The 27904-nt window shown below is 35.7% G+C and overlaps 1 protein-coding gene and 1 non-coding gene across 2 annotated transcripts in view; one reads left to right on the top strand and one right to left on the bottom strand.

Annotated features, from left to right (window-relative positions):
• LOC123839265 (glypican-5) overlaps nt 1–27904 on the top strand; it is a 177007-nt gene that overhangs the window by 122795 nt on the left and 26308 nt on the right. The window lies entirely within an intron of this gene.
• LOC123839979 (U6 spliceosomal RNA) lies at nt 15199–15305 on the bottom strand. Its single transcript, XR_006789815.1, has one exon. It is a non-coding gene; the product is annotated as a U6 spliceosomal RNA (small nuclear RNA).

Raw genomic sequence — 27904 nt, 5'->3', positions numbered from 1 at the left:
AAAAATAAAACAAATTATATATCTAGAGCTTTCAAGTTAAACAATTGGAAACATATTCTGGAAAGGATGTTTAGAACCACTGATTTGAACATTTGATTCTGGGATTCTGAAATTGAAGCTCTCGACACAAATTACAACAAGCACAGCTCTACAGTTTGTTTTTGTCTTAATTTTCAAGTAAAATGTCAGTGGATTGTTTGGGTATTACTTTGTTTGACAAACATGGAAAGTATCCAAACAAATTTTTTAAAGTTTTTTTTTTCTGTTCTTTGTTTTCTATTTTCTCTTAAATGAGCATGCAGCCCTTGTACAAATAGATACTAGGAATTTAAACAAACAAATGAAGACTTTCTTTAACTAGGATCGGTTCACACAGACGTTGCTTTAGCTAATGTCCCAACAATTTGGTATAAAAATCTGTAACAAGAGAGAAATGGACAGAAGATTAAAAAAAGGAAAAGGAAAAGAAAAGGAAAAGAAAGAAGAAATCGCCTCTAAGAAGGTGCTCTTAGAAAGACTCCTCTTGTCCTCTTAGAAGTTGTAACCTCACTCCACTAAAATCACATTTTCTTTAGAACTTCTGAATCTACTAAAATTTCAAATATTTAAGGTCCCGTGGCAAAAAACATCGGATAACATCGGCTACTTATTCAAGTATTTTTTGCTTTCCTCTTTGTTTTTCTTCTTATTTCTCCTCATTTTGATGCCCGCTGGCTGGGTCCAGGGACCCAGAGGGGGTTCCACCAGTCAAGAGGGTGCCTGGCCAGAGATGTAGGATGGAAATCAAATGCAGGCTAGCAGGAGGTGAAAGCAGAATTTATTGAAGGTATAGAGAGAGTGCTGGTGCAGAGTGTCCGGGAGACTCAGAAAAAAAAGAGGGAATCTCCTCTTTTTTCAGGGCCTGGGAGTTTTTCTTGAGGATCATGGTCTGGAGTATGTGTCCTTTCAGGCATCCAGGAACGGATTAGAACAAAGATGAGGGCCCAGGTGTTATTCCTTGGAGCCAGGAGACCTTGGCATTGAGATGGCTAGCACTGGTGGCCTAGAATACACATATAATTGTTTCTTCTGGTCATTCTTACCTGGTCCTTCCTTAGATGTTATCTATTCTAAAGAAATCATTAACTCCTTATCCTTTATAAGGAAGACATAGACTGTTTGCATTCTGAAGCATGTGGAAAGTGGGGTTGCAGGTTCTAGCAAGAATAGAAGCAGGAAAGGAAACAGAAAGCATATTTTTATGGAGTCCTTCAGTTTCCCTATCTCAATTTCTTGCCCTCCCCTCCCGCCCTCCCTCCCACCCCTTTTCTCTCCCTCCTTTTCTTTCCCTATTTCCTGAGACTTTCTTTCTATCTCATTCCCATACCACCATACCACATAATTTTAACTGACCTCAGATTTATGCCAGTACTCTTAAATTCACATGCAAGAATCATTTAAACAATTAAGATATTTAGGTATCACAAATAATAACTTGATTGAAGGATAAAATGAATGCTCTTTTCAAAAAGGACAAGGAACTAAACATAAATTTAAATAAATTTCTGTCCATTTTGACAGTATACATCTTTCAAATCAAAACGTAATTTCTAAATTCACCTATTTTGGCGAGTTGCCTTCTACATTTCCCCTGACTAATAATGAATTCTATATCTGACTTGAAATGTGCTTTAAAAATTTATTTTTTAGCTATATTTTTAGGACCTGCCAGCTTCCACTCTTGAGGTAAATGTGTCATCATTGAAACCCTCCTGCTGGGGTAGCTGTTTTCTGATTCTCTTTCAGATCTGCCATTGCCCCAGGGGAAATTGGGGGTTCTCACTTTGCAATACCTGTTTGTTTGGCTTGTTATGGAAAAAACAAAAGAAGTGGCTGTCCAGGGTAGGTTACCAATTGTAAAAATGATGTCAGTTCAGCATTTCCCTCAGTATCACAATACTAAATAAATCAATAACGGAAAGAGCAAAGTTTAAAAAATAAAGATTAAACATAATATTTTAATTCTAATAAAGATTTAAGGACACATGAATCCTCAAATGTTATCTCATGTGTCATTTTCATCATTATTATTCATATCCCCAAAAGGCAATCATTTCAGTTTTATTGTGATGTCAGGGAGCAAGAATTCCTGTCCCCTTAGGTCCTTCTAGCTGGATTAAGGATCAAGTTGTTATGAGACAGATTAACAGGAAAAAAATCAAATTTAATAGTTTCATATATTTGACGAATCCGCACAGACATGGAATTTCCAGAGACAGTCGGGCAAAATGAGGTGTATGTGCCTTTCTGAACTAAGGAGGAGGTAGGGATCCTCAAAGGAAAGGAATGCAACCTTCAGGAAGAATGAAAAAGAGTAAATATCTGGTAAACAAGGGCTGCTCAGAAACTATGGGACAAAGAAAGGACTTTGATCAAAGGGTCCTTGGTAGGTTCCTCCTTATCTACCATACCTAGTCCATATCATAATGTAGTTATCTATGGGGATGGCTCTCTGCCTAAGCAGATCTCTTTCTAAATTCTATCTAGGCAGTTGAGGAGGAGATAAAGAGCTTTTCCTGAATCTGCTGGGTTTTGATTCCTTTTTTATTCAAAATAGTCTTCTTGCCAGAGGGACCCATCTTTGAGCAGCCTGACATTGGCCCCTAGAGTGATTTAACCAAATTTCAAATCTACTTAAAAGTTAGTTCTCAGAATTAAACTAGAATGCTTTACTACTGATTCAACAATGTAAATTCATATAAATTGTGGATTATTTAGAAGTTCAAGTTATTTAAAATAAGGAGAATTAATTCAAAACTTAGTTCAAAAATTCAGATACTTTTGATCAAACATACTGAACTTTATTATAAAGAAAAAATTACATAGCATTTCAAAGAAAATGGGTTTCCATTAGAAATGCTGCTTAATAAATATTACTCAGGTTTCTGCAGTATTTGGAGTAAACTTTTTAAGTTTCAACTGGGTAAATAGCAAATTCTCTAAATGTCATTGTTGATGAATCATCTGCTCTTAAAGGAGCTAACTGGCTAAAGCAGTGTGGGAAATATTTATAGTTCCATAGACACAGGAAAATAGTGTATTTAAACGATTGTATTGAAATCAGGGTGATATTATTCACTGCAAATTTTTGAGGTCATGTGGAAGAGTAGTCTGCAAAGGCAGCTAAAAAAGAGCAGTTACTGAGAAAGAAGGACAAATGAAAGTAAGCTGTGTCCCAGAGGCAAAAGAATGAGGAAAGAGGGACTGGTTAACCATGACAAAAAGAGTAAGTTGAGATAATCAAAAAAGTGAAGGCAGAAAGTAACCATAGCACTTAACAACAAGGAGATCAATGGAGACTGAAAAGTAACAATTTTGGAGGGCTTATGTGGTAGACATTTTATAAAGGAAACAGAATAATATGAGGTTAAAAATTGGAGACAAGAGGGTGCCTGGGTGGCTCAGTTGGTTAAGCGACTGCCTTCGGCTCAGGTCATGATCCTGGAGTCCCTGGATCGAGTCCCGCATCGGGCTCCCTGCTCGGCAGGGAGTCTGCTTCTCCCTCTGACCCTCCCCTGTCTCATGTTCTCTCTCTCTATCTCATTCTCTCTCTCAAATAAATAAAATCTTAAAAAAAAAAATTCTTAAAAATTGGAGACAAGAAATATGGCTGAAAAGGAACCCAAAAATGAGGTAGAGGTTGCAGAGGATGTGGGGTATCTATGTTTGTTTACTTTTTTTGTTTTGTTTTATGTGGAAAAAAACTAACGTTGGTTTCTATGGTCTATGGTGACCAAAAGATGAAGAGCACAAAATAGAGAGGGCTGTAACATAAGGAACAAGTTCTTTGACAATACTAAAGAGATTGAAGCTGGAGAAGGGAAGGGACATTTTCTTTGTTAAAAGGAGGAAAGAAAAAGAAGATCAATTTGGCTACAGGTAGATACGTGAAATTGTCCACGTATGGTGGTTTTCCTCATCATATGATATAGTCTTCATATGGAGATTATAGTTTGCTTTATATGGAGATTATAAAAAGCCAGCACACCAGAAGAAAGATACATGTGTCATACTACCCCAATAGCTTGTGGAAATCACTTTTTAATAAATTAGGTTTTTTAATTTCTTAATTTATTATTCAATATTTGCCTTTGTCATTGCTGCTATTTTAATAAAAATGTGCACACTTGCTCCTACAGTACAATCGAGATTATTTATTTATTTTTTTAGAGAGGAAAATAAAGGGGTGGGGGAGGGGCAAAGGGAGAGGGGAAGAGAGACTCTTAATTGGGCTCCAGGCCAGTGCAGAGCCAGACATGGACATGGGGCTCAGTCTCACAACCCTGAGATCAAAATCAAGAGTCTGACACTTAATTAACTGAGCCACCCAGACACCCCTATCATTGAGATTTTAATTTTGGTACCTCTAATACTTTTTTTATCTAAACAGTGAAGCCAAAGTGTTGATTTGATTTTCATAATGCTAGTATAATGTGACTTGCTAAGAGTGTTTTTTTCCTCTCATTTTCTCAGATGCCCCCACTGATAAAGACTGTGAACTAAGAATTATATAGTATAAAACACTACAACAAATACTCATAGTTACTAAGGTAAATTGAAAATCTGTTTTGTCTTTTTCATATTATTACTATTCCTACCTCCCTGGAGTTGAAGAACTCCCTTATGCACTGTTCAGTATTAAATGCCTCAAGAACAGAGAATGGCTCATTAGAAAAGGGGTAGATAATACTACTTAAGTGAATGACAGTAATTCTTGTCCTGATCCTTAATCTATCCCTCCTGGAGGTTTTTCTTTAAGAATGAAACATGATGAAGAAGTATTTAAAATATTAGAATGTAAGGAGAGAAACTCAGCCACCCTAAGCTCTTATGAAATTATCAAAGTATTTCACTTTAAGTGCTAGCCTTTATCTTTATGATTATAATTCTGACTAAGTACATCTATTGCTCAAAAACATAACACGTGATACTTACTGTGCAGTTAATTTTACCCATACTAACAGGGTGCTTGCCTTGGATGAAGAATCCTTCGAGAAACAATGAGTAAGTTTTCTCGTATCTTGGAGTCTTCACAATAGAGGCACACATTATGAAAAACTGTAATGAAGATGCAATTAATGTGCTTGCATTAAGAGTTTAGAAATTTATTATCCATAATATTTATGGTAAGCTAATAGCTATCAGCATATTTGAATAAATTTTCTTTTGGTGTTTTGCCTAACCAGTTATGTGTTAGAAGAATACCATCTTGATGATTTACTGAAATTGATCAGTGTACCAAATATTTGGAAGTAAATACAAATTTAAGTTAGAATATATAGCAATAAAGCATGATACTATCTTTTAAACTTAGAACATATGATGAATGTATAGCTTCTAACTTATTTTTTGACTCAGAGTCACAGATTACAAGGTTGGACTCCAAAGGTCTGAAGTCTGTAATAGTTTTAATGTATTCATTACATTGGTATTTGTGTGATCTCATGTCTTCAATTTCATTTTTTTTTTCAGTCACTTTCATTTAGATTTTACATGTCTAAATGATTTGTTATTGGAAATATCTCTACTCTTCTTTATATAGCGATGGGATGAGGCAGACCTAAATGCATTACCATGACTCTACAGTTGGTACAGTACCCAAAACTACTTTTTTCCTTGTCAATAATAGGAAGCCTACTTATCATGTTTGTTGGAAAGGATAAAACGGTAAAGGAGGATATTTTAAAGTGCTGGTATCATAGATAAGAAAATAAATAGGTCAGAGAAGGCAAGATAATGGTAGAAAGATGAAGTGAGAATTTGTGGTTGTGACCATCTACCTGGAAAATGTAAACACTTTTAAAATACTAAAGGAGAGAAATTGCCAAGGTATGGATGGAGTCATTGTATCTCATTGGGAATCATTTCTTCTTTCTGTAGAAATTGAAGAGTTAAACTAGATGATGGTTAAGGTGCCTCCCTTCTAGTTCTAAATTTCTATTATTATTATTCCTCAGTTGTGGTTCCAAAGCATAGCTGGGTAGGAGTGAAATGGCGAAGTGGATGTGAGATACCTCATGATAGATTAGATAACAAGTACAGGGAGGAAAAAAGGCCAGGGGGATCATCTCATTGAAGTAAAAGTACCAGTAAGAATTTCCACAATCAGGGTTATCAAGAATGTTCAAAAAATCAAATATAATTTATGAGAGCCTTGGAAACATTTGGGAAGATATTCACACTAAACAAGAAATGAGAAGTAAACATTTTTTTCTCTTCTTTTTTTTATTGAGAACAAAAAATGTGTTTATGTTTTCTTTATTTTGTTTACTTATTAGAAATATGGGCATAGAACCTGAAAAATTCTCTTCAGAATATCATGACTTGGGAATGAGAATGTGTTTGTGTGTGTATATCTATCAGCAGGTAGGTATGCATATATATAATATTGTATATATACACATTACCTTATTAACATTGACTTATTTCTCACATTAACCATATAGCATATGTATTGTAGCTTCCTTAGTGTCCATCCAGATTAAAAGTTATAGAAAAGGAATATAGCTATTGATCACCTGTTCCATAGCATATATTTATTATTATGATGATTTATTGATATGGTTAGCATATATTCAATATAGAAGAAGTCAAAAATAAACCTGGTAAATAGTATTTGATGAGTACTTCAGTAGTATTTAATAAAAAAGGCCCATGGAATTAAGAAGTGTGATGCCTCCAGCTAAAGGTTCTTACTTTCTGATTCCAAAATATGTTACAATTCTATAGTAATCAAAACCATATGGTAGTGGCATAAGAACAGATATATAGCACAATGAATGTAATAGAGAGCTCAGAAATAAACCCATACACGTATGATTAACTGATCTTTGACAAGAGTACAAAATGGAGAAAGGATAGTTTCTCCAGTAAATGATGCTGGGAAACTGGATATGCACATGCAAAAGAAGAAATTGGACCCATACCTTATGCCACACACAAAAATCAACTCAAAATGGATGAAAGATTTAAATGTAGGCCTGAAATATAAAATTCCTAGAAAAAAAATATATGGAAAGGCTCCTTGACGTTGGTCTTGGCAATGATTTTTTTTGGCTATGACACCCAAAATGCAGGCAACAAAAGTAAAAATCAACAAGTGGAACTGCTTCAAACTAAAAAATTTCTGCATGGTAAAGGAAACTGTCAACAAGAAGAAAAGGCAATGGCTATTATTTAAAAAAAGAAAAAAAAAGAGTTGAGGATGTGGAAGAACAAGAATGCTGATACGCTATTGGTGGGAAAGTGAATTAGTTCAGCCATTATGGAAAACAGCATGGAGTTTCCTCAAAAAATTAAAAATAGAACTACCATATGGTCCAGCAATCCCACCTGTGGGTATTTATCCAAAGAAATTGAATTCAGGATCTCAAAGAGTTATCTCTACCCTCATGTTCATTGCAACATTATTCACATTAGCCAAAATATGGGAACAGCCTGAATGTCCATCAGTAGAGGAATGTATAAATAAAATATGTTATATACACACAATCGAATATTATTCAGTCTTTAAAAAGAAGAAAATCCTGCCATTTGCAACAACATGGATGAACCTGGAGGACATTATGTTAAGTGAAATAGCAATCACACAAAATCAAATATTGTATGATATCAATTCTATGTGGAATCTAAAATGGTTAAACTCAGATGCACAGCGTAGGATGGTGATTTCCAGGGGCTCAGGAGAGGGGGAAAATGAGGCAGTGATGTTCAAAAGGTGCAAAGTTTTAGTTATGCAAAATAAATAAGTTATGGAGATCGACTATACAGGATAGTGAGGTATAGCTAACAATACTGTATTGTATACTTAACAGTTTCTAAGAAGGTAGGTCGTATGTTAATTTTTCTTACTACATACACAGTAATAACACCAATAAAGGGAGTAGGAGGAAACTTCGTGAGGTCACAGATAGGTCTATGACCTTGATGGTGGTGATGGTTTCACAGGTGTCTATTTATCCTTGAACTTGTCAAGTTGTATACGTTAAATATGAACTTCGTTTACATGTCATTAATACTTTGATAAAGTGGTTGGAAAAAATAAAAAATGGTTTGAACCTTGCCCACCTCCCCCAACTAAAAAAGGCCGATGGAAGGAAGATTTTGGAAATTCATTTTTGCTGTAGGTTTCGTGTGTGTGTGTGTGTGTTTGTGTGTGTGAGAAAACATGCCCAGCTTGATATTATTATTAATTCCAGAGTATTCACTCATTTGTCAACTGGGACACGAAAGAAAATGAATGATCATTGTACTTATAAAACCAGCAAATAATTTAACTAAAATGACAAATGATTTTCAAGATACTGATTTATTAATTCACAATCACTCTTATTTTATAGTTTATACCGAAAGGGGAACAAATAGATGTGGTATTTTTCTTTTATACTGATAAGTTACTGATTGATTTACGATGTATTTCTTCTTGAAAATGTCCTTTAATTAGCATAGACATGAAAATTTTGAATCATTTGAAAAAGTGTAAAAATTTCTCCCCAACTAGTCTCTTCTCCTTAGTAGTTTGGTGTGTTTCCTTCCGGGGTTTCCAGCAAGCATTTTGTGTAGTGATTAAAGCTAGATAGTCTCACCTTGAATTCCAACTCACCAAACTGGGAGAAGTTATTGGCTATCTGTCTACCTACCTCAGTTTCTTCATCTATAAAGCGTGTATACCAGTGTTGTCCATATTCCAATGTGCTGATGGGAATTAAATGATTTTAAATATATAAACTACTTGAAGGCCTGCCTGCCTGGACCATGGTAGGGTAATACATGTTCAGTTCTCCAGGAGATTCCCAATATGGCTATTTTATTATTACTCCCTCTTTTACTCTCAGTAATGGCCTGGTATGGAGAATAAATTTATGGTCACCATATGCTTGAAAATGTGTTATTATTAATTTTCTAAACATATCCATAATTTTCATATGGCAGAGATAATATTATATAAACAGTTTTAACATTGCTTTTGTCCCCTAACATAGTATAGCCAGCATTTCCCTATATATAATTCCCTAGAATGAATGTGCCATAATTCACTTATGTATACTTTTGTTGTTTTTAATTTTGCCCACCAAAATAATATTATAATCAATTTCTTTGCCCTCATTATTTTGACTACTCTTCTTTTATTTTGCCTGCCACAGTAAAATTTAAATTATTGAGTTAAAAGAAAGGAATATTTGTTAGGATTTTGATAATGGTATATATCTTCAGCCATGGAGAATTTCACAGTATAGCTTAGGCAAGAAAAAAGGCAACCAAGCTATCTTTGCCCAGACTTTTGCTGAAACTGCATTTCAGAGTTGACATTATGAGAAACTTAGGTTGATTCTTTCATTTGACCTTTATTTGCTGACTGTTCTTCTTATCTTGTGTTGGTAATAATATTCAACTTTCTCATCTGCTTGGTATTCCTACACCATATCGTAGCTGTCATTTTGTGCTAATTTTCCATAAATTATCTAGCAAAAACAAACCACTCAATAACAAAGAATGAATTGAGTGTATGCTCTTTGACTTATGATTTCTGGAGCCGGAGATCTCCTGTGGCTAAAGGAAAATATTCAACATGTCAGTGTTATGTCAAACATCAGTTCTGAAATTATCAGGTAATCTCAAATCTCCAAGGGTGTTGCTGTGGGTTCCAAGAGATTTGCAGTGTTGTTTTAAAGGAAATAGGAAATGTCAGACTTGTGTCTCCAAGGTTTGGTCTCTTGAGGAATAGATTGTATGTCCTTTATTGGATGCCCTTTTGCCTGCATAAAGTGGAAATATTCAGTCTCTTTTTGGAATCGTTGCTCTCTATTTGATTCTAATTAGCCTTGGCAATATCATATCTTCCCTTGGTTTGCATTTTCCAAGAATAGTAACCTTTGCTTTTGTAGATGCTTTAGCACGCAGTAAGGTTCTTTATAATGTTAATACCTCACAGTGCTGCTACACGGGGACGTTAAAGAGGGTACCTTATTTTTAAAAAGAGCTGAGATTTTGGAAAAATAAGATGCAGTGGATTTGGAATTGCAGGGGTTGCTACTGCTTAATTTAGTATGATATTTTTCAGTAATTTTATATTTCATTTAATCATGTGTATTTTTTTCCCATCAGATAGGGTTTCTGTTTGTTTTCCATTCTTAGATTTTGAAAGATTACATTCACTATTTCTAAAACAGTGTCTTCTTTAATTCGTCTTCTGAATTTACTCTTGCTCTCCTTGAATCATGTTCAGTTTGCATGATTTCTTTAACTTCTTATTTTGAAATCATTATAGACTCACAAGAATTTACAAACAAAATGTAGAGAGCCCCATATATCCATTACTCAGCTTCCCCCAATGATGATATTTTCTATAACTGCCGTGCATCATCAAAACCAGGCAGTTGGGGCACCTGGGTGGCTCAGTCGTTGGGCGTCTGCCTTCGGCTCAGGTCATGATCCTGGGGTCCTGGGATCGAGCCCCGCATCGGGCTCCAGCCCCGCATCGGGCTCCCTGCTCCGCGGGAGGCCTGCTTCTCCCTCTCCCCACTCCCTCTGCTTGTGTTCCCTCTCTCGCTGTGTCTCTCTCTGTCAAATAATTAAATAAAAAATCTTTAAAACAAAAAAACGAAAAAAAACCCCACGCAGTTGATATTGGCATGATACAATTAACTAAACTAGTGAATTATTTGGGGCTTTGGATTCTTTTAAAGCAATTTATATAATCATATGAGCTCTCTGTAGATAGTGTGCTTGTAGGGAGTAATGAATTTTATTTCAGAAGTATATTATTCTCAATAGTTTCTCTTTTTTACTTCAGTTATGTATATCTCCTTTATGGCTATGATTGGAGGAAAATGAAGTATAGAAAAATGAATAGTATTCCTCCTTTAGATTAAAACTATACTAACTAATATTTGTTAAGTGCATTGTTATTGGCAATATACAAGGATAATTTCACTTAGGTCAACTGAAAAAAAAAAAGCCAAACTCAGAGTAGGTTAGTAAATGCTTTTTTCCTTGTCTTACTGAGGACGATAGCACAAGAGACAGTATTTCAGATTGCTCTGAAAGAACTCTTGTAGAGCTTGTTAGTTTATAGATTATATGGAAAAAAGGGGAAGGGGTAAGCAGTTCTCTGAGGTGTAATTGTATGTCACCAGGTGTAATATGTTTGGTTGTAAGAATTAAGGTTTTTTTTTAAAAAAAAAAGAATTAAGGTTCAATGATTTCCACATAAACATATGAAAGACCCTTAGGTCATCTTCATCCATTATGTTTCCATCGTTACCTGATTGTTCAAAAATATTGCCTGCATGCCCCTGCTTAAGTGGGTTTCTAGTTCTTCTTGTTTCTGGTTTCTCCTTGAAGACACTTGAGAAGGTCACAGAAGGCTGACATCAGTCACCTATTTTAATGCACACTTGGTACTCACAGCCACCCTGAAAATTAGAACACAGCACTGATGCTTAAAACATAAGGTAATTGAGGCTCATGAAGTTAATTGATCTGGGAAACAAAGACAAGAAAAATTATTAAATTCCTTTACTACTTGCAGCCCATTCATTGACAAGTCCTTGAAACAGGCAGAGTGACATTCCTGTAGGAGCTCAGCAGCCTGGATGTTGACACTTGGCTAAGGGCAAAAGGCCATCTTAGCCTGACCCCCTGGGATTCTGTAAGTCTACTTTAACATATAAAAATTCCCTTGATAACACATAAAAATTCCAAGATACATGTTGGCAGTCATTCTCCAAGGATATGACCCACCAATATACATTTGAAGAAAAACTCATGACTGAGTTTTCTAAACAGTAATAAATGACCTTTTCCTAACAAAAGCTAGCCCCTTCAGGATCCTAAAAATCTTGTTTCCAAAATTAGCTGGGAGCCTTACACGCTATCCCTGACCCCCTCCAAACTTGAAAGTACATAATGGACCACTCTTCATGGACCCCAGTGCAGCTAATTCTGTCCACGGGTCCTGTCCCTGTGCTTTAATAAAACCACCGGTTTTCACCAAAGATGTCTCAAGAATTCTTTCTTGGCTATCATCTTCAAACCCTGACATCTTTCCTACATCATTAATGAGTGACCAAATCCACATTGTGAGTGTTGGGAGGAAAAATGTTTCTCTACATTTTAAGGTTCTTTTGTCTGGTCTGAGAATTAAATTGACATGAGACAGATTATTAGAAGAAGATCAAACAGAAGTTTAATAATATGTATACCTTCTTTATACATGGGAGACCCAGAAAAACAGAATAACTCCCCAAAATGGCAGAAGCCATCACTTTAAATACCATCTTCAGCTAAACATAAAAGTCAGGTGGGAGGTTACTGGGAAAAGCACAGTTAAAGGTTGTTACCCAGATTTAGTCCATGCTTTCGTCGTTGCTAAGAGTTTTATAGGTTGTGACATCTGCCTCTTCTTGATACAAAGGAGATGCATGTACAAATGGAGATTTCCCTTATGCATGCAAATGTCTCTTTCAAAAGGGTAACATCTACTTGGTTTTCAATTTTTCTCTTGTGTTTGCAGTTTCTTAAGAATAACCAGTTTAAGGGCACCTGGGTGGCTCAGTTTGTTAATCAGCTACCTTCGGCTCCGGTCATGATCCTGGCGTCCCAGGATTGAGTCCTGCATCGGACTCCCTGCTCAGTGGGGAGTCTGCTTCTCCCTCTGGCCCTACCCCCTCCTGTGCCCTCTCTCTCTCTCACACACTCTCTCTCTCAAATAAATAAATAAAATCTTTAAAAAAAAAGAATAAACAGTTTAAGATTACCAATATGCCAAAGAGGCTTATTTTAGGATGGCAAAATTTGCTCCCCTATATGAAAGAGAGACCAAAATGGGACTTAGATTCAATCTTTATGATGAAGACTAAAATTTTTCTATATAATCGTGTTGTCTCATATAAAGGTAGAGATTTATCTTTGGGGTTGAGTTGCACAAACTTCCTTTGTATTTTTCATGTAGCATATGTGATCACATAGAACTTACCATGATTAGATGATTAGTTATTAAAACTATTACTGATCATTTATTCTCTCCTTTCTAATATACAGATTTACTTGTTTCTTCATCTTATGGCTTTGGATAGAACTAAATAATAATAAAATTGCCTATTTAAGATAGTTATTTTAATCATGGTAAGGAAATATCATTTATTTATTTATTTGTTTATTTATTGTTGTTTTTAAAGATTTTATTTATTTGAGAGAGTGAGAGAGAGAGAGAGAACATGAGCAGGGTGAGGGGCAGAGGAAGAAGCAGACTCCCTGCAGAGCAGGGAGCCCAACATGAGGCCCGATCCCAGGACTCCAGGTTCATGACCTGAGCCGAAGGTGGACTCTTAACCAACTAAGCCACCCAGGCACCCCAGGAAATATCCTTTAATATTTAATTAAATGTTATTAGTCATGTGCATTATACTTATTAAGTAAATGCACAACATAAAGTAAATAAAGAGGCTTATTGTTATGTTACATTGCATGAATATGCATTTCTTAGTATTAAACCACCTTTGTATGCCTTAATTTGAATCTCAGATTATTAGGGTGGATGATTTCTTAGTAAGTATATAATTCACTTTGTGATTTTTTTTTTAAAGATTATTTTAACTATGTTCATGGGAGATACTTTTTAAATATTTCATTCTTTTTATTTTAACTTTTTCAGGAGTTGGTATCACAGTTATATTTGCTTTGTAAAATTACTGGAAAAGAAACCACTTATTTTTCTATGCTTTTATATATATTTTATAGCTTAGACTCAGACTTTTAAAAAAGATACTCACTAATACACCTGTCTGGTTATTGAGCCTTTAATAGAGATTTTATTTTGAATAATATTTTGATTTTCTTGCAAAAACATTCATATATTTACCAGATTTACCATTTTTAAGTTAATATAAGATTCATATATCCAGTACCTGATCATCTAAATGAAACAAGTAACTGTGTTTAAAACAATTTCTACATTTCCTATATTTGATTTTCACTCAAATTTTTAATTTTTTAAAATTTGTATTATAATTTTGTATATTTTTGTACATTTTGTCACATTTTTGTATATTATGGGTTAGTTGATAAAGAATGAACTCATATCTTTATCAGTTCTCCTTTATTTGTTTATAATTCATTGCCTTTTATTTAACATTTAATTTAGTATTCCTTATAATTGACTTATATATATTTTGTTTTACTATTTTAAATTTTTGAGTTAAATACTTAATATTTATAGCTATGCATTTTTTAAAAGATTTTATTTATTTATTTGACAGGGAGAGAGACAGGGAGAGAGGCAATACAAGCAGGGGGAGTGGGAGAGGGAGAAGCAGGCTTCCTGCTGAGCAAGGAGCCCGATGTGGGGCTTGATCCCAAGACCCTGGGATCATGACCTGAGCCAAAGGCAGATGCTCAACAACTGAGCCACCCAGGCACCCCAAATATAGCTATGCATTTTGAATGAAATATGGGATTATCTCCCTAGTAATTGGCTGGGTTTCTTTCTTTTAACAAAGGACTAATCCCAACATACCTATTTTTATTTTTATTTTTTTGTGATTATCTCATTTTATTTATTTATTTATTTATTTATTATTATGTTATGTTAATCACCATATATTACATCATTAGATTTTGATGTAGTGTTCCATGATTCATTGTTTGCCCATAACACCCAGTGCTCCATGCAGAATGTGCCCTCTTTAATAACCATCACCGGGCTAACCCACCCCCCCCCCCCGAACCCTCAGTTTGTTTCTCAGAGTCCATGGTCTCTCATGGTTCGTCTCCCCCTCCGTTCCCCCCACTTCATTCTTCCTCTCCTGCTATCTTCTTCTTTTTTTTTAACATATAATGTATTATTTGTTTCAGAGGTACAGGTCTGTGATTCAACAGTCTTATACAATTCACAGCACTCACCATAGCACATACCCTCCCCAATGTCTATCACCCAGCCACCCCATCCCTCCCACCCCCACCACTCCAGCTACCCTCAGTTTGTTTCCTGAGATTAAGAATTCCTCATATCAGTGAGGTCATATGATACATGTCTTTCTCTGATTGACTTATTTCGCTCAGCATAATACCCTCCAGTTCCATCCACATTGTTGCAAATGGCAAGATTTCATTCCTTTTGATGGCTGCATAATATTCCATTGTATATATATACCACTTCTTAAAATTATGGAATGCTTCATGAATTTGCATGTCATCCTTGTACAGGGGCCATGCTAATCTTCTCTGTATCGTTCCAATTTTAGTATATGTGCTGCCGAAGCGAGCACTCAACATATCTATTTTTAAATATTATATGAGAGTGGTGGTGGTGGTTGTCTTGTTTCAACCTTCCCTTAATTTTTAGGTTTTTTTTGAGTTTTAAGTAGGTAATGTTTAAAAATATATTGCAACTTCCTTTATAATCTTAAATATAATCTCATTTTCATTTTCAAGAGAGACTTGAAAGAAAAATATTTTTTGTGGTACACAAATTTTATATATGTGTGTTAAAAATATATATTATAATGCTAAAATTATATCCTTTAAACTTTTATCTATTTAATCAGTCATAACTGAGAACCATACTAATTCTACCTCAATTAAATCTCTTCTAATTATAACTTAATTACGTATTCATGTATCTTGAATACATTTTGCTTTATAAATGTTTGATATGCAACTTACTGATTAAAGATTACCATTGCTATATATTCATTGACTATTTTGCCTTATATCATTAAGTACTTTAATTATTTTCCATGTAAAATCTTTCCCCTTAAATTCTACTTTGCCTGAAATCAATGTTGCTACTCAAAATTTTTTATTTTTGTTTTCCATATTAATCTATATATTAATCTAGGTATTTTATATTGTTAAACTTCCAGGAAAAATTTTAACATTTCCTGGAAATAAAATAGAGTTTTATTTATTTATTTATATTCTATATAGAATATATAGAATAAATATATACTATATATTTATATTATTTATTCATTTATTTATTTTTATAAATTCAATCTGAAGTCTGTTTTTAATAGTAAGTAGTAGAATTTATGTCTGTTTGCCGTACTGTTTGTATTTTCTTCTCTGAACTCATTTATGCTTTGTAGACAGCATTCTGTGTGTTTGTTTCCTCCTTCTTGGAATATGTTTTTGACTTTATATTTTTTAACATTAAAAACTTACATATGTAACCCTTATTACCATTTAATATTAGTCATTCAGCATTCAACACATATTTATAGCTATTTATAGGTAGGTTTTTATGTATCAGTGAATAAAACATACAAATATCTCTCTGTAATAGAGGTCATCACAAAATAAACAAGTTAATTACTTGTTCTGTTTTAAAATGTTACTACAAAAAAAAATAAATCAAGAAAGGAGTGTAGAGATTGATGGCAGTAGAGATAGGGTGGTGTTATGGTTACTATTGCTACTAAGAAACTACCCCACAATTTAATAACTTAAAACAACAATCATCTTATTATATCTCGTGAATACTGTAGGTTAGGAATATTCTGGCAGGATTCATCTGAGCGATTCTTCTTCTTTTATGTGGTGAGGGTTACTCAGTGCTACTCAACTGGCAAATAAACTGGAGGGTCCAAGGGGCTTTTTCCTATGTCTTGTAAATCAGTGAGAGTGGCTAGACAGATGGGCTCAGCTGGGAGGCACTCTTCATTGGAGAGTCGCACATGACTTTGCTATCATACTGGTATCAAGGTAGTGGAACTTCTTACACGGTAGCTGGGCTCCCATGGATTGAGCGTTCTGAGGGAACCAGGGGGAAGCTCTGTGGGCTTTTAGTTTAGCAGTAGAAGTCACACAAAATTACTTGCCGGAGTCTGTTGTAGCAGTCACAAGCATGCTCAGGTTCAAGGGATCCATCACTTGATGTCAACCTATTTTGAGGCCATGTTTAAAACTGCCAGACATGGCAATTACATATCAGGTGCAAGGCATTTGAGGAGAGACTTGAAAGAGATGAGGAGGACCATGCTCTGCTGAGAAAAGAGCATTCCAGAGAGAACCTAGCTTGTACCAAAACCCTGAATCAGAAGCACGTGGCCTTATTCTGAGAATATCATCATTGAAACCAGAGTGGTTGGAGGATAATGAGGGAAAGAGAGAGCATCAGTAGATGATGCCAGAAGCATAAAGGAGAGGAGGCAGATTATGGAGAAACAGCCTTGTAGACCACTGTAAAGACTTTGGCTTTTCCTCTAACTCGGATGGCATCCCTAGAAAGGTTTTAAACAAAGAAGTAGCGTGATCTGGGTTATTTTTAATAACATCCCTCTGTCCTTATGCTAAGAATAGTTGAAGGGGATCAATGGCAGAAGCTGGGAGAGACCAGTCAGGAGGTTTTTGTAATAATCAGATGAGGGGATAGCCATGGACTAGACTAGAATGGTCATGTTCGAAGAGGTCACCTGTGGTCTAAATCTGGATTCCTTGCATAGAGCCTAAAAGAATTTTTTGTGCTATCTCTTGAGCTCACAGTGTTAGATAAGGGATGTAGAATGCTTTTCCTTCTCTTTGCCCCTAAAAATTCTCAATATCTAATATTGTAACTTGCAATGTGTAATATAATTATATTAATTCAATATGTTATTTTCTCTTGCAATTATACTTTAGGAATATTACTGTGGCAAACAATTATAAAATATGTAAAATTAGCCCTATGCTTAATTGAGTCAATTGTCTCAGGATTTTGGATTTATAACTTCCTAATTTTTGAAGACTTTGTTTTTACTATTTTCCCTAATATGTACCCATAGGTCCTTGAGTAAATTATTATTGGAAAAGCAAATCAGTTTTTTATACAGAATACTTCTCATTCAACCTTGAGAAAGACAACCTGATGGGTGTAATATTCTTGGTCATATTCTTATTCTCTTAAAAGCTCCATGTCTTCTGGTATGTTAATACGGCAAAAGAAAGGTCTAAAGCAAGCCTGACATAATTTATTTTTAAAGGACTGTGTTGTTGTTGTTGTTGCTACTGCTGTTGTTTTACTGTCTATATGTAAGTTGGATTTTTTTTTAAATTTCTGGAGTTTGACTAGTTTCTGTCTAAATATGGATAACACTTCACTGTTTTCCCACCACTGTCTCTACAATCTGGTTAGCATTTTAGTCTTCATAGTTCATGGTTATTGTTTTAGATCAAGTGGCTCTTGTTTCTTTCTGAGGTAAACAAATTATTTTTGAGTTGAAACCCCAGTCTCTGGCATTCGCATCTACCATCTTTTCTGTCATTGTTTTATCTCTCTTTCCACCCCACCCCCGCCCCGGGCTCCGATTCAATTACCACTTGAACTGTTCAGTGTATCAGTTTGCTTGTCCCTGGATTCCTTTGTGGTTGGAAATTCTGCTACTACATTTATTTTTCTTCTAAGCCTCCTAATCTCAGGCATCTCCCATTTTGTCATTGTAACTTCCACATTCTGTTTCATAAATGACTTGCCTTTCTACATATTCTTCCTAGTCTAAGTACTTTAAAGCAATTTTCTAAATATTTCTTCTGGTTCCCTAGTCAAATCTTTTTAAGAGATACTCTTTGCCCCTGAGTCTTCATGATAGGAACATGATGTTCCCTCGCCGTTTTTACAGCATGATTTTTATTTGTGTATATGTGTGTGTGTTTATTTTCCCCACTCACTTTATTTAGAAGGTAGTGATGTTTATCCAAAATTAGGGTGTGATATCAAAAAGTAATAACCATTTTCTCATTTATTTACCTTCCAGATGATGGCTGAGCTCCTTTTTGATCTAAACTGGAGAGCAGATTGATAGACACAATCCCTCTCAGTGGCCAGCAAGCCTTTATTGGAATAGCGTAACTAGGTTACAGTGGATACCTATTTTATCTTATGTGGTTCAAGGTACCAGACATGTTATCATGCTCAGCATGCACATATAGTGGGGGACAGGTGTGTGGCAAGGATGAGCACTATTTATAGATTATACATGTTATTGCTTTCTGGGCCAGAATTCTAAAGGAGGGCTGTATTTTATTTGGACATTAAATTGAAATAGCCTATTGATATAGTGGAGGTCACTTGTTTATTGGTAGTTCCCTGTTTTACATTGTAATCTCTCTCCATTGTTCCCTAAACTTCATTCAGATCCCGTTGTATTAATAAATAGCAACGTGTAACATGGGGAAGGGAAGGGAAAAGAAAAAGAGGCTGAGTTCATGCTTGTGGGGGGTGCGGTGGGAAGCAGCAGATGGAGAGAAGGATGCTGGGAAACCTATGTGATTAAGCTCTGATCACTCAGGTTATCAACTGCTTCTAGCACCCATTCTGCTCGGCTGCCTCCCCGGCCCTGACAAGGCTTTTCTTGAGGGAACCCCACTCCCAGGCCCGGCAGGCCTCTGATGCATCTTGTCCTTTTATTGTAACTGCAGTCTCTTAAGGGAGGCTATGCATTATGAGTCATGGGGGAGTGGCCAGTGTCCGGCCCCTCAGGAAGCAAGACTGGGACAGGAGAGGAACGTCCTCTGGGATGCTGCAGGAGTGACTCAGAGAATAGGCTATGGGGAGCCAAATACTGTCTTACATGATTTTTATAAGGAGGAAATTCTGTCTCATGAAATAAAATATGGAGAGGATGATTTAACTTAATTGTTCTTATAGTCTACATATTGAGTGTCAGTTTTAGCATTCGGTGTTGTTTATACTGTTTGTTCTGTTTTCCTAATTTCTTTCTTTTCTCTCCACTAATGGGAACTTGGATGGGACTCCATGATAGACTACCAGAAGCTGGATCAAATCAGCATTAAAATGAACTTACACATTCATGGCATTTGTTACCAAATTCAGGAATGTATAGACATGACTCATAACATTTTTATAAGGACCAATTCTGGAAAAGACAAACTGTTGCCTGAAATTGATTTTTTAGTTTACCTTTGTATCTGTCATACATTCACTCAGATAACAAATATGTATTGAGTTCTCATATTCCAAACAAGTGGCCAAGCCCAGGAACTAGAGGATGGTTAAGACAGACATGCTCCTTGACCTCAAGAATTTACAGTGGAGAAGGGAGTTACAGACTTGAAACATATCACTGTGAATTGATTACTTAATTACAGTAATGATGCATGCATCCCTGAAAACTAGGTGTTAGCAAGCTCTAGTTGAAGTGAGAGCAAATAACGTAGGAGGGATACCCTGGTTGGTGGTTGTATTAGTATCCTGTGACTGTTGTAACAAATTACCACTGAGACACTTAAAACCACAAAAACGTATTCTCTAATAGTTCTGGAGGTCAGAAGTCTGAAATTCCTATCCCTGGGCCAAAATCGAATTGTCAGGCCAAGCTCCCTCTAATGGCTCAAGGGAGAGTCCAGCCCTGGCCTCTTCCACCTTCTGGCATTTCTAGGTTTGTGGCAACATCACTCTGATCCCTGACTTGTGATCCCACTGTCATCTTCTTTTCCTTCTGTAAAAATGAAATCTCCCTCTAGCTGCCACTTATGGATATGCGGGTGACTGCATTTGGGGCTCACCCAGATAATCCAGGGTGATCTCAAAATCCTTAATCATTAATAAAAAATATTTTTAATGTTTACTGCACCTGACTGAGGGAAGGGTCTAAAAGGATAGAACTTTTCAGGCAGGCAGGATGGAGTGGGAAACCATGCGAGGTGTGGCAGAAATCATTTAAGTGACTGAAAAAGGATAAGAAGGAAGTATAGAGAGTAAGGGAGGGATTGGCCAGATTTGCCCAAAGCTGTGTAATCTCTCAGCCATTTGGGCCAGAAATACCTGTTCTATTTGAACTCCGGAGGCTATGAGAAATGTCCTACATTCTGTGTATGTGTATTTTTCATATACTGAGTCAGCCAAATGTGTTTCTGTGGTATACACAACTGTTAGGAATCTAAAAGTCCCTGGGCACATACAGTTCTGTCTACAGAACCAAGTCTAGCTGTTTTCTGCACAATACAACTGAGTTTGCCAAGAAATAGCTGGAGAAGAAATTTTCTCCTATATCCAAGTGGACACATTAAATTCTGTTATGCAAGTGGATCATTTTCTCGGGACCTTGTGATAGCAGGATTTTAGCTATGGTCTAGTTAAGATGAGGTATGGGCAAAAAGCTCAGTTATTTCCCCACCTTCCTCTCCTTCTTGCTCTTCATAACAACTATGATTTGAAACCTATCAATTTGTGTTTTGAGATGCAACAGACCACAAAATGGGATGGTTAGACAGAACCTCAAGTTGGAATTGGAGACGAGATTGAAACTGGATATTAAAACTGATGTGTTATGCTCAAATTCTGATTGCTTTCTAAATACTATTTACCACAGGATTATTTTTGTGAAGAATGACTATTTACAAATCTTTAAAACTTCACATATCTTCCATGGGCCCAGAACTCCAGCTTTTTGCTGTTACAAATAAAAATAAATAAACATTTTTATCCTTTTAGTTCTTGTTATTATGCCTGGCTTTTCCTAATTCCTGTGTGATTTGTTTGATCATGCCTAAGATAAGAGCAGACAGAGAGGTGTTCATAATAAGAGCTACAAAATGCAGTTTTTGACTCCCTTGCCAGGCTCCCATCGCCATTCCAAAAGTACATAGACCACATGTCAAGACTCTCCAGTTCCCAGAGCACTGATGATGGGCCTGCTTTAAACTTTGGAAATTAAATCTATGAAGTCATTTCTTTTATAAAACGACAAAACAGTTTTTTTTTCAAAAGTGAGGGAAGGAAAAAAGAAAATGATCCCATTAGATGTAGGATGAATGAATCTATTAAGAAAATTTAACTGCCTATCCAATTAAAATGTGTCTCATCGGGGCGCCTGGGTGGCTCAGTTGGTTAAGCGACTGCCTTCGGCTCAGGTCATGATCCTGGAGTCCCGGGATCGAGTCCCGCATCGGGCTCCCTGCTCGGCAGGGAGTTTGCTTCTCCCTCTGACCCTCCTCCCTCTCATGCTTTCTGTCTCTCATTCTCTCTCTCTCAAATAAATAAATAAAATCTTTAAAAAAAAAAATGTGTCTCATCATTACACCTACCCTTCTCCTCTCACTGGTCTTCATTTGTTAGTAAATTGCTTGTCCTGTTCCTATTTGCCATGTAGGATAGTGGAGGCCGTGAAGTTCTCCAGACCAAACCTCTGCTTTGTGATTTATCTCAAGTCACTCTGACCTTGAGATTCTTTGTCAATGGTGCTTCAATACATTATCCAGAGAATATATTCTTTGTGAGTGGTGATATAAATGTCAATTAAAAACAAAAATAAATTCAGGGAAATATTAGCCACCTGCTCTTCTAAGTTCTCCAAGGCTACATTTTTCACCAAGTCAGATAACCAAGTCCCAGTAGAAATGCCTACTCAGAACTAAAATATAACATCACACAGGTAACTCTTAACAAAGATTCATAGAAAAAAGAATCATGTGTACTTAACACCTTTGACGTTTTTGAAATTGCTGAAGATAGTTGTGGTTGTATTGCTCATCGTCTGTTCCTTAAAGACTCCAGTGCTGTGCTTGAGAGTTTAGAGATACCCAGCTGCTGACATTTGCAGATACTACTTTCATTAGCTAATTGAAACCTATTTGAATCGTAAGCTTCCTTTTGACCTTCACCACCAAGAGGCTCAGGGCTGAGTTTTAGACTGCAGTGCAGTGTCTCTTTCCTGGGTCTTCTTATATAATTGTCATCTGCCTCCCTTCATTATTCTGTCATTGTGCCCTTGCTTTATAGTGTGTGCGCCTTTTATTATTTTAAGCTGTCTCAAAGGCTTTTCTGGAAATATACAGTACATGGGTGCAAAATGATGAAATAAATATACCTCTTCATTTGTTTTAAAACATGGTTCAGTTGGACTAGATGACTTCTAAGGTCCTTCCCAGCTTTAAATTTATGTTACTGTCACTGAAGACAGACAACAAATCTATTAGACTACAGGCCAAGAGATGAATGCCAAGTACTATATTCCTGGTGCAGGTGTGTATTTCTCTTTGAAAGCAGAGTGCTAGATTCAGCAACTTGCTAAGGACTCTCACAGTCTTACAGTGATAAGACATGAGAGCTAAAAAAAAAAAAAAACAAAAAAACCCCACCAAAACCAAAAACAGAAGATCTCAGTTAAAATATCTTTTCACTCTTAAGCATCAACAAAAAATAAAGAGAAAAGAGGAGAGCTTAAATATTTCTTTTGAGGCATTTATATAGATTCAAACAACAAGTTTAGCTTCATGAGTGTAGCTAATTTAATGAAATTAGTTGCATTTGAATATTGTCACAGTCTTGTTACAACATTAGCATTAAGCGTGATTAAAATTTATTCTTTGTGCCTATATGGGTCCCCAGAGCATCAGCTGTCAACACCTTCATAATAAACTAGCCCATGGTAGCTTTCAGGGAACTTTGACATTCAGAGCAGGTGGTTGGGCCACTGCTTTAGAGGAGAACAAATCACATTTTAAGATATATTTCCTGTTTGTATGAATTTAGAACACAAGAAATGATCAATAGCATTGTTTACTTTTGCTAGTATGATGAAAGTCATTTAAAATATAGGAAGTGCTAGATACTATGGACTGAAAATTTCCAAAGCTGATCAAAATATTTTCCTTAAGGGCGACTGAGTTACGATGAGAAAACCCAAGCTATAATTAAGAGATGTGTTTGTGAAATAGAAATATTATTTTATAGTAAATAAAATTTCCCTAGAGGAAAATGGATCATGACTTCAAGGAAAGAGGTTTATATGTAAAGTCTATTGATTATTTGATGTTCAAGGGGAAATTTGGTATCACACAAGTGGCTTCCAATTTCTTTACATTACTCTGTGTAGTGGGTTGAAGATGGTGGCCCTAGGAAACCAGTACACTCTGAAATTCAGAGGTTCTTTCTCTCTGATTTTATTATGCTACCTATTGGTAAGAATTACCTAGCAGTTTCATTTGGATGGTATGTTGGTAGTCTTAGAATTATTGTACCTTGAGCCTAATTTTAAAGTATTTATGATGCAGTTGGTAGTTTTATATTTGCAATTTAATTAATGTTGTCATCAATTACATATAAAACAAAACTGTCTAAGATGCTGGGAACCTTTAGGATTTGGTAATGTCTAATCAAAGGTTGTTAAATGAAAGTTATACCCCAAATAATTTTGAGTGCTTTTTGGATCCAAATAGTATTTATTAGTATTCAGAAATAGTTATCCCTTAAATAATATTTTACTTTCATATAATGATATCAAATAGTGAAGTGAGACAGAAAATCAGTGCAAAATGATAATTATCAATTATCATAAATCCATGAAAGAGAGCCCATATCTTACTAAGAAGAATTTAATTTTGAATGTGTGCTTGGAAAATAGATGTTAGTATAGCATTTCATAACTCATATAACAGTATGTGCAATTGATGATAGCTAGAACTGATCATTTTATTTTATTTTAGAGATTTTATTTATTCATTTGAAAGAGAGAGAGAGCAGAGAGAGAGAGCAAGCCTGACCACATGAGCGGTGGGGAGGGGCAAAGGAAGAGGGAGAAGCAGACTCCTGCTGAGCAGAGAGCCCAATGCGGGGCTCAATCCTAGGACCCTGAGATCATGACCTGACCCAAAGGCAGACTCTTAACTGACTGAGCCACCCAGACGCCGCAGAACTGTTCATTTTAAATTCGACAGTTACTTTGAAGAAAATGAGAGTAATTATTTATAAAACAAACCATTATTATTATTTGCTTTGAATTTTAATTTTTAATTTATTTTATTTTGTTTATTTTTTAAGTAGACTCCATGACCAGTGTGGAGCCCGTCATGGGGCTTGAACTCATAACCCTGAGATCAAGACCTGAGCTGAGATCAAAAGTCAGATGCTTAGGGCTCCTGGGTGGCTTAGTCGGTTAAGTGTCTGCCTTCTGCTCAGTCATGATTTCAGGGTCCTGGGATTGAGCCCCGCATTGGGCACCTTGCTCAGCAGGGAGTCTGCTCCCTCTGCCCTTCCCCCCTGCTCTGATATCTCCCTCTTCCTCTCTCGATCTCTCTCTCAAATAAAAAAGTAAAATCTTAACAAAAAAAAGTCAGGTGCTTAGCCCACTGAACCGCCCAGGTGCCCCTGCTTTGAATTTTTAATTCAAAAACTTAAAACTATAAAAACAGAGCTTTCGCTATACTTAAGGTATTTATTGTTTCTTGGTAAGATTAAGGAAGGGTTAGGAGAAATGAAATAATTTAAGGAATGTACTATTTTTTTTACATAGGGGTAAGTTTACTTTTAATGCAATTTTTATTAGGTAGTCAACGTTTGTTGAAATGAGAGCCTCCTAAACACCACTGATTTTTATAGTCACTAGTTTTTCATGTGGAAATATCATTTTTCAGGTTCACCCAGCTGCTTATCTTACAAAATATCTTGAAACAGATTATTTCTGATTCACCTGGCTAAACTGACAAGCACCAATACATACCTTGCCAATCAAAGAGTTAGGGTGAAGATTGATTAATAGCCTATCTTTAATTAGGTCCTGTTTTTTAACTCTTTCTGAACATGTTCATATTTTATTTATTGTAGGGATCTAAACATTCTCTGTTGGCTACTAAACGAAGAATGACCTTGCCTTATTAAAATAATGTTAATGAGTGTTATCCATAAGATATCACAAATACAATACCTGCAGCAGGAAATTAGTTATCTATAAATAATAATAAACACTGTAACAAGGTCTCTATTACTTCTCTTTATTTTGACTTCATTATTTAAGTTCAGAAACCTAGATCTCAAATTTAGGCATTATTTATCTATAATTATAAAGCCAAATAAATAGTGGAGATTAACTTAAAAATAGTTTAAGAGTCCACAATTGAAGTGTAGATAGTGCAATCGCAAAAGGTTTAATCATTCTGAATTGATTCTACAGATGTCTCCATTCTTTAAATCCCCTGTAAGCCTCTTACCTACCATGAAAGCTTATCCGCATAAACCTGGCACATAAAACCAATCATATGACTTCTTTTGGTTCTGAGATTTCAAAGATTAAGACCTTCGCTGTAGAAGAGAAGTGCTGTATAGAAGTTGCATGTACACAGAGCCACACTCAGTAGTGGTATCCAGTGTCACCCAAATGTTTGGGGCAAATTTACACACAGAAATACCTGTGGTACTTACTTTCACGTTTGCTGCCAGAGCTAGGAAGGGAGACCCAGAAATGGCTTGAAGGAAAATTTGTTGTTGAAGAAGAGGTTTGTTGATGAATACATACAGTGTTCTTCCCAGACCTTTTTACCCAAGATGGCAACATATTTGCCAGAGCCAAAGACACTCCAGTGTTTTGCCTTTTAGAATTTAGGAGACCCAAAACTCTGGAAATTCAAGGAATTTTAATATACAGGCACCTAGCCAAGTCATACAAAAAAATAATAGGCAAACAAACAAACAAACAAACCATTCATTAGTATTACTGTTACTATTACCATCACCACCAGCACCAACGTGGTCCCCGTTCTCACTCTTTAACTTCTAACAAAGATGGTAATGATGGTAAAAAAGAGAAAGCCTCTGATCAGATGTTTTCCTCATTTCGTATTAATTTTGAAGTTCTTATATCCGTCCCAGTGAAGTTATCAAAAGCTTCTAAGACAGACCACTTTAAGGGTTTTGTAATAAATTCCAGGGTCAGATTCCAGATTTTTTTTTTTAAAGATTTTATTTATTTATTTGAGACAGAGAGAATGAGAGAGAGAGAGAGCACACGAGAGGGGGGAGGGTCAGAGCAGGGAGCCCGTTGCGGGACTCGATCCAGGGACTCCAGGATCATGACCTGAGCTGAAGGCAATCGCTTAACCAACTGAGCCACCCAGGCGCCCCCAGATATTTTTTTCTATCTGAAATTGTCTGTGCATCAAAATACCATACTTTTGATGTGAATCTGAAACAAATTCTACTGCATTCTAAATAAAGTGAAATTAATATCAACTAGTAGGGCATGACATGAGTTTCCAATAAGAAATGTTGGTAAAGTCAGGAGAAATGACTTCCTAATGACATACTGTGTGTAGATTTATTAGCACTTCTTTTTAATATTTCATATGTTGAACACAAAGAGAATTGGAATCTTGTTAATCATCATTTTAAAACATCTTTGTAGAATGTAAATATATCAGTGCTTGCCTTTTTTCCATACTAATGAAAAGCAAGTTGTACTTGGGGAGTGAGTATTCCTATTAAAGCGCTGTCATCTATTACCAGACCTGTTTAGAAGAAATAAGCACAGATGGTGGGTCTATTACTTCTCTAACAAAAAATGTGCCTCTTTTTTTTTGGTGTGTGTTTTATTCCCTTCTCCTAGTTGAAATGCAAGCAATTTTTCAAGTCAAGAAACCTCTGTAGGGATCCTTGAAAAGTTTTATCCATTACTTGTACATTTAGAAGGAAAATGTGATTAGTGATTTATTAAAATTTCATAATAAGAAGCTCAAAAAGTCTTTGTTAGAAAAATTCTTATTTCATTAAGAAACCATATATTTTGCATGCAAAGTAAAGGCTGCAGGGAGTAAGTTTTTATATCAAACCAGGATCCTAAATTACTCATTTAGTGATGACAAAACCATTTAGCCCACGTTAAAAATACCAGTGTGGATCTTTTATTTATACATGGTTCAATGAAAATTTGTTTGTTGTATACATATTAAGAAAAAGAGCAGAAGGAGTTTAATAATGTAAGTGTTTTATTTGGGTTGAAAATACATGCATACAATGAAATATTCAAATCTTAACTGTACAATTCAATCTTTTTTTTTTTTTTTACACAAAATGAGAATTCTTGTGTATCCAGCACCCAAATCAAGGAACATATTACTAGAGCCCCAGAAATCGACTTCAGCCTTCTAGACAGTATCT

The sequence above is a fragment of the Mirounga angustirostris genome, unplaced genomic scaffold (genome assembly GCF_029215605.1).
Source record: "Mirounga angustirostris isolate CCGP_5_RB_7025 unplaced genomic scaffold, mMirAng1.0.hap1 SCAF_3, whole genome shotgun sequence".
NCBI classification, from domain to species: domain Eukaryota; kingdom Metazoa; phylum Chordata; class Mammalia; order Carnivora; family Phocidae; genus Mirounga; species Mirounga angustirostris.
This window is presented reverse-complemented; position numbering and strand designations above follow the sequence as displayed.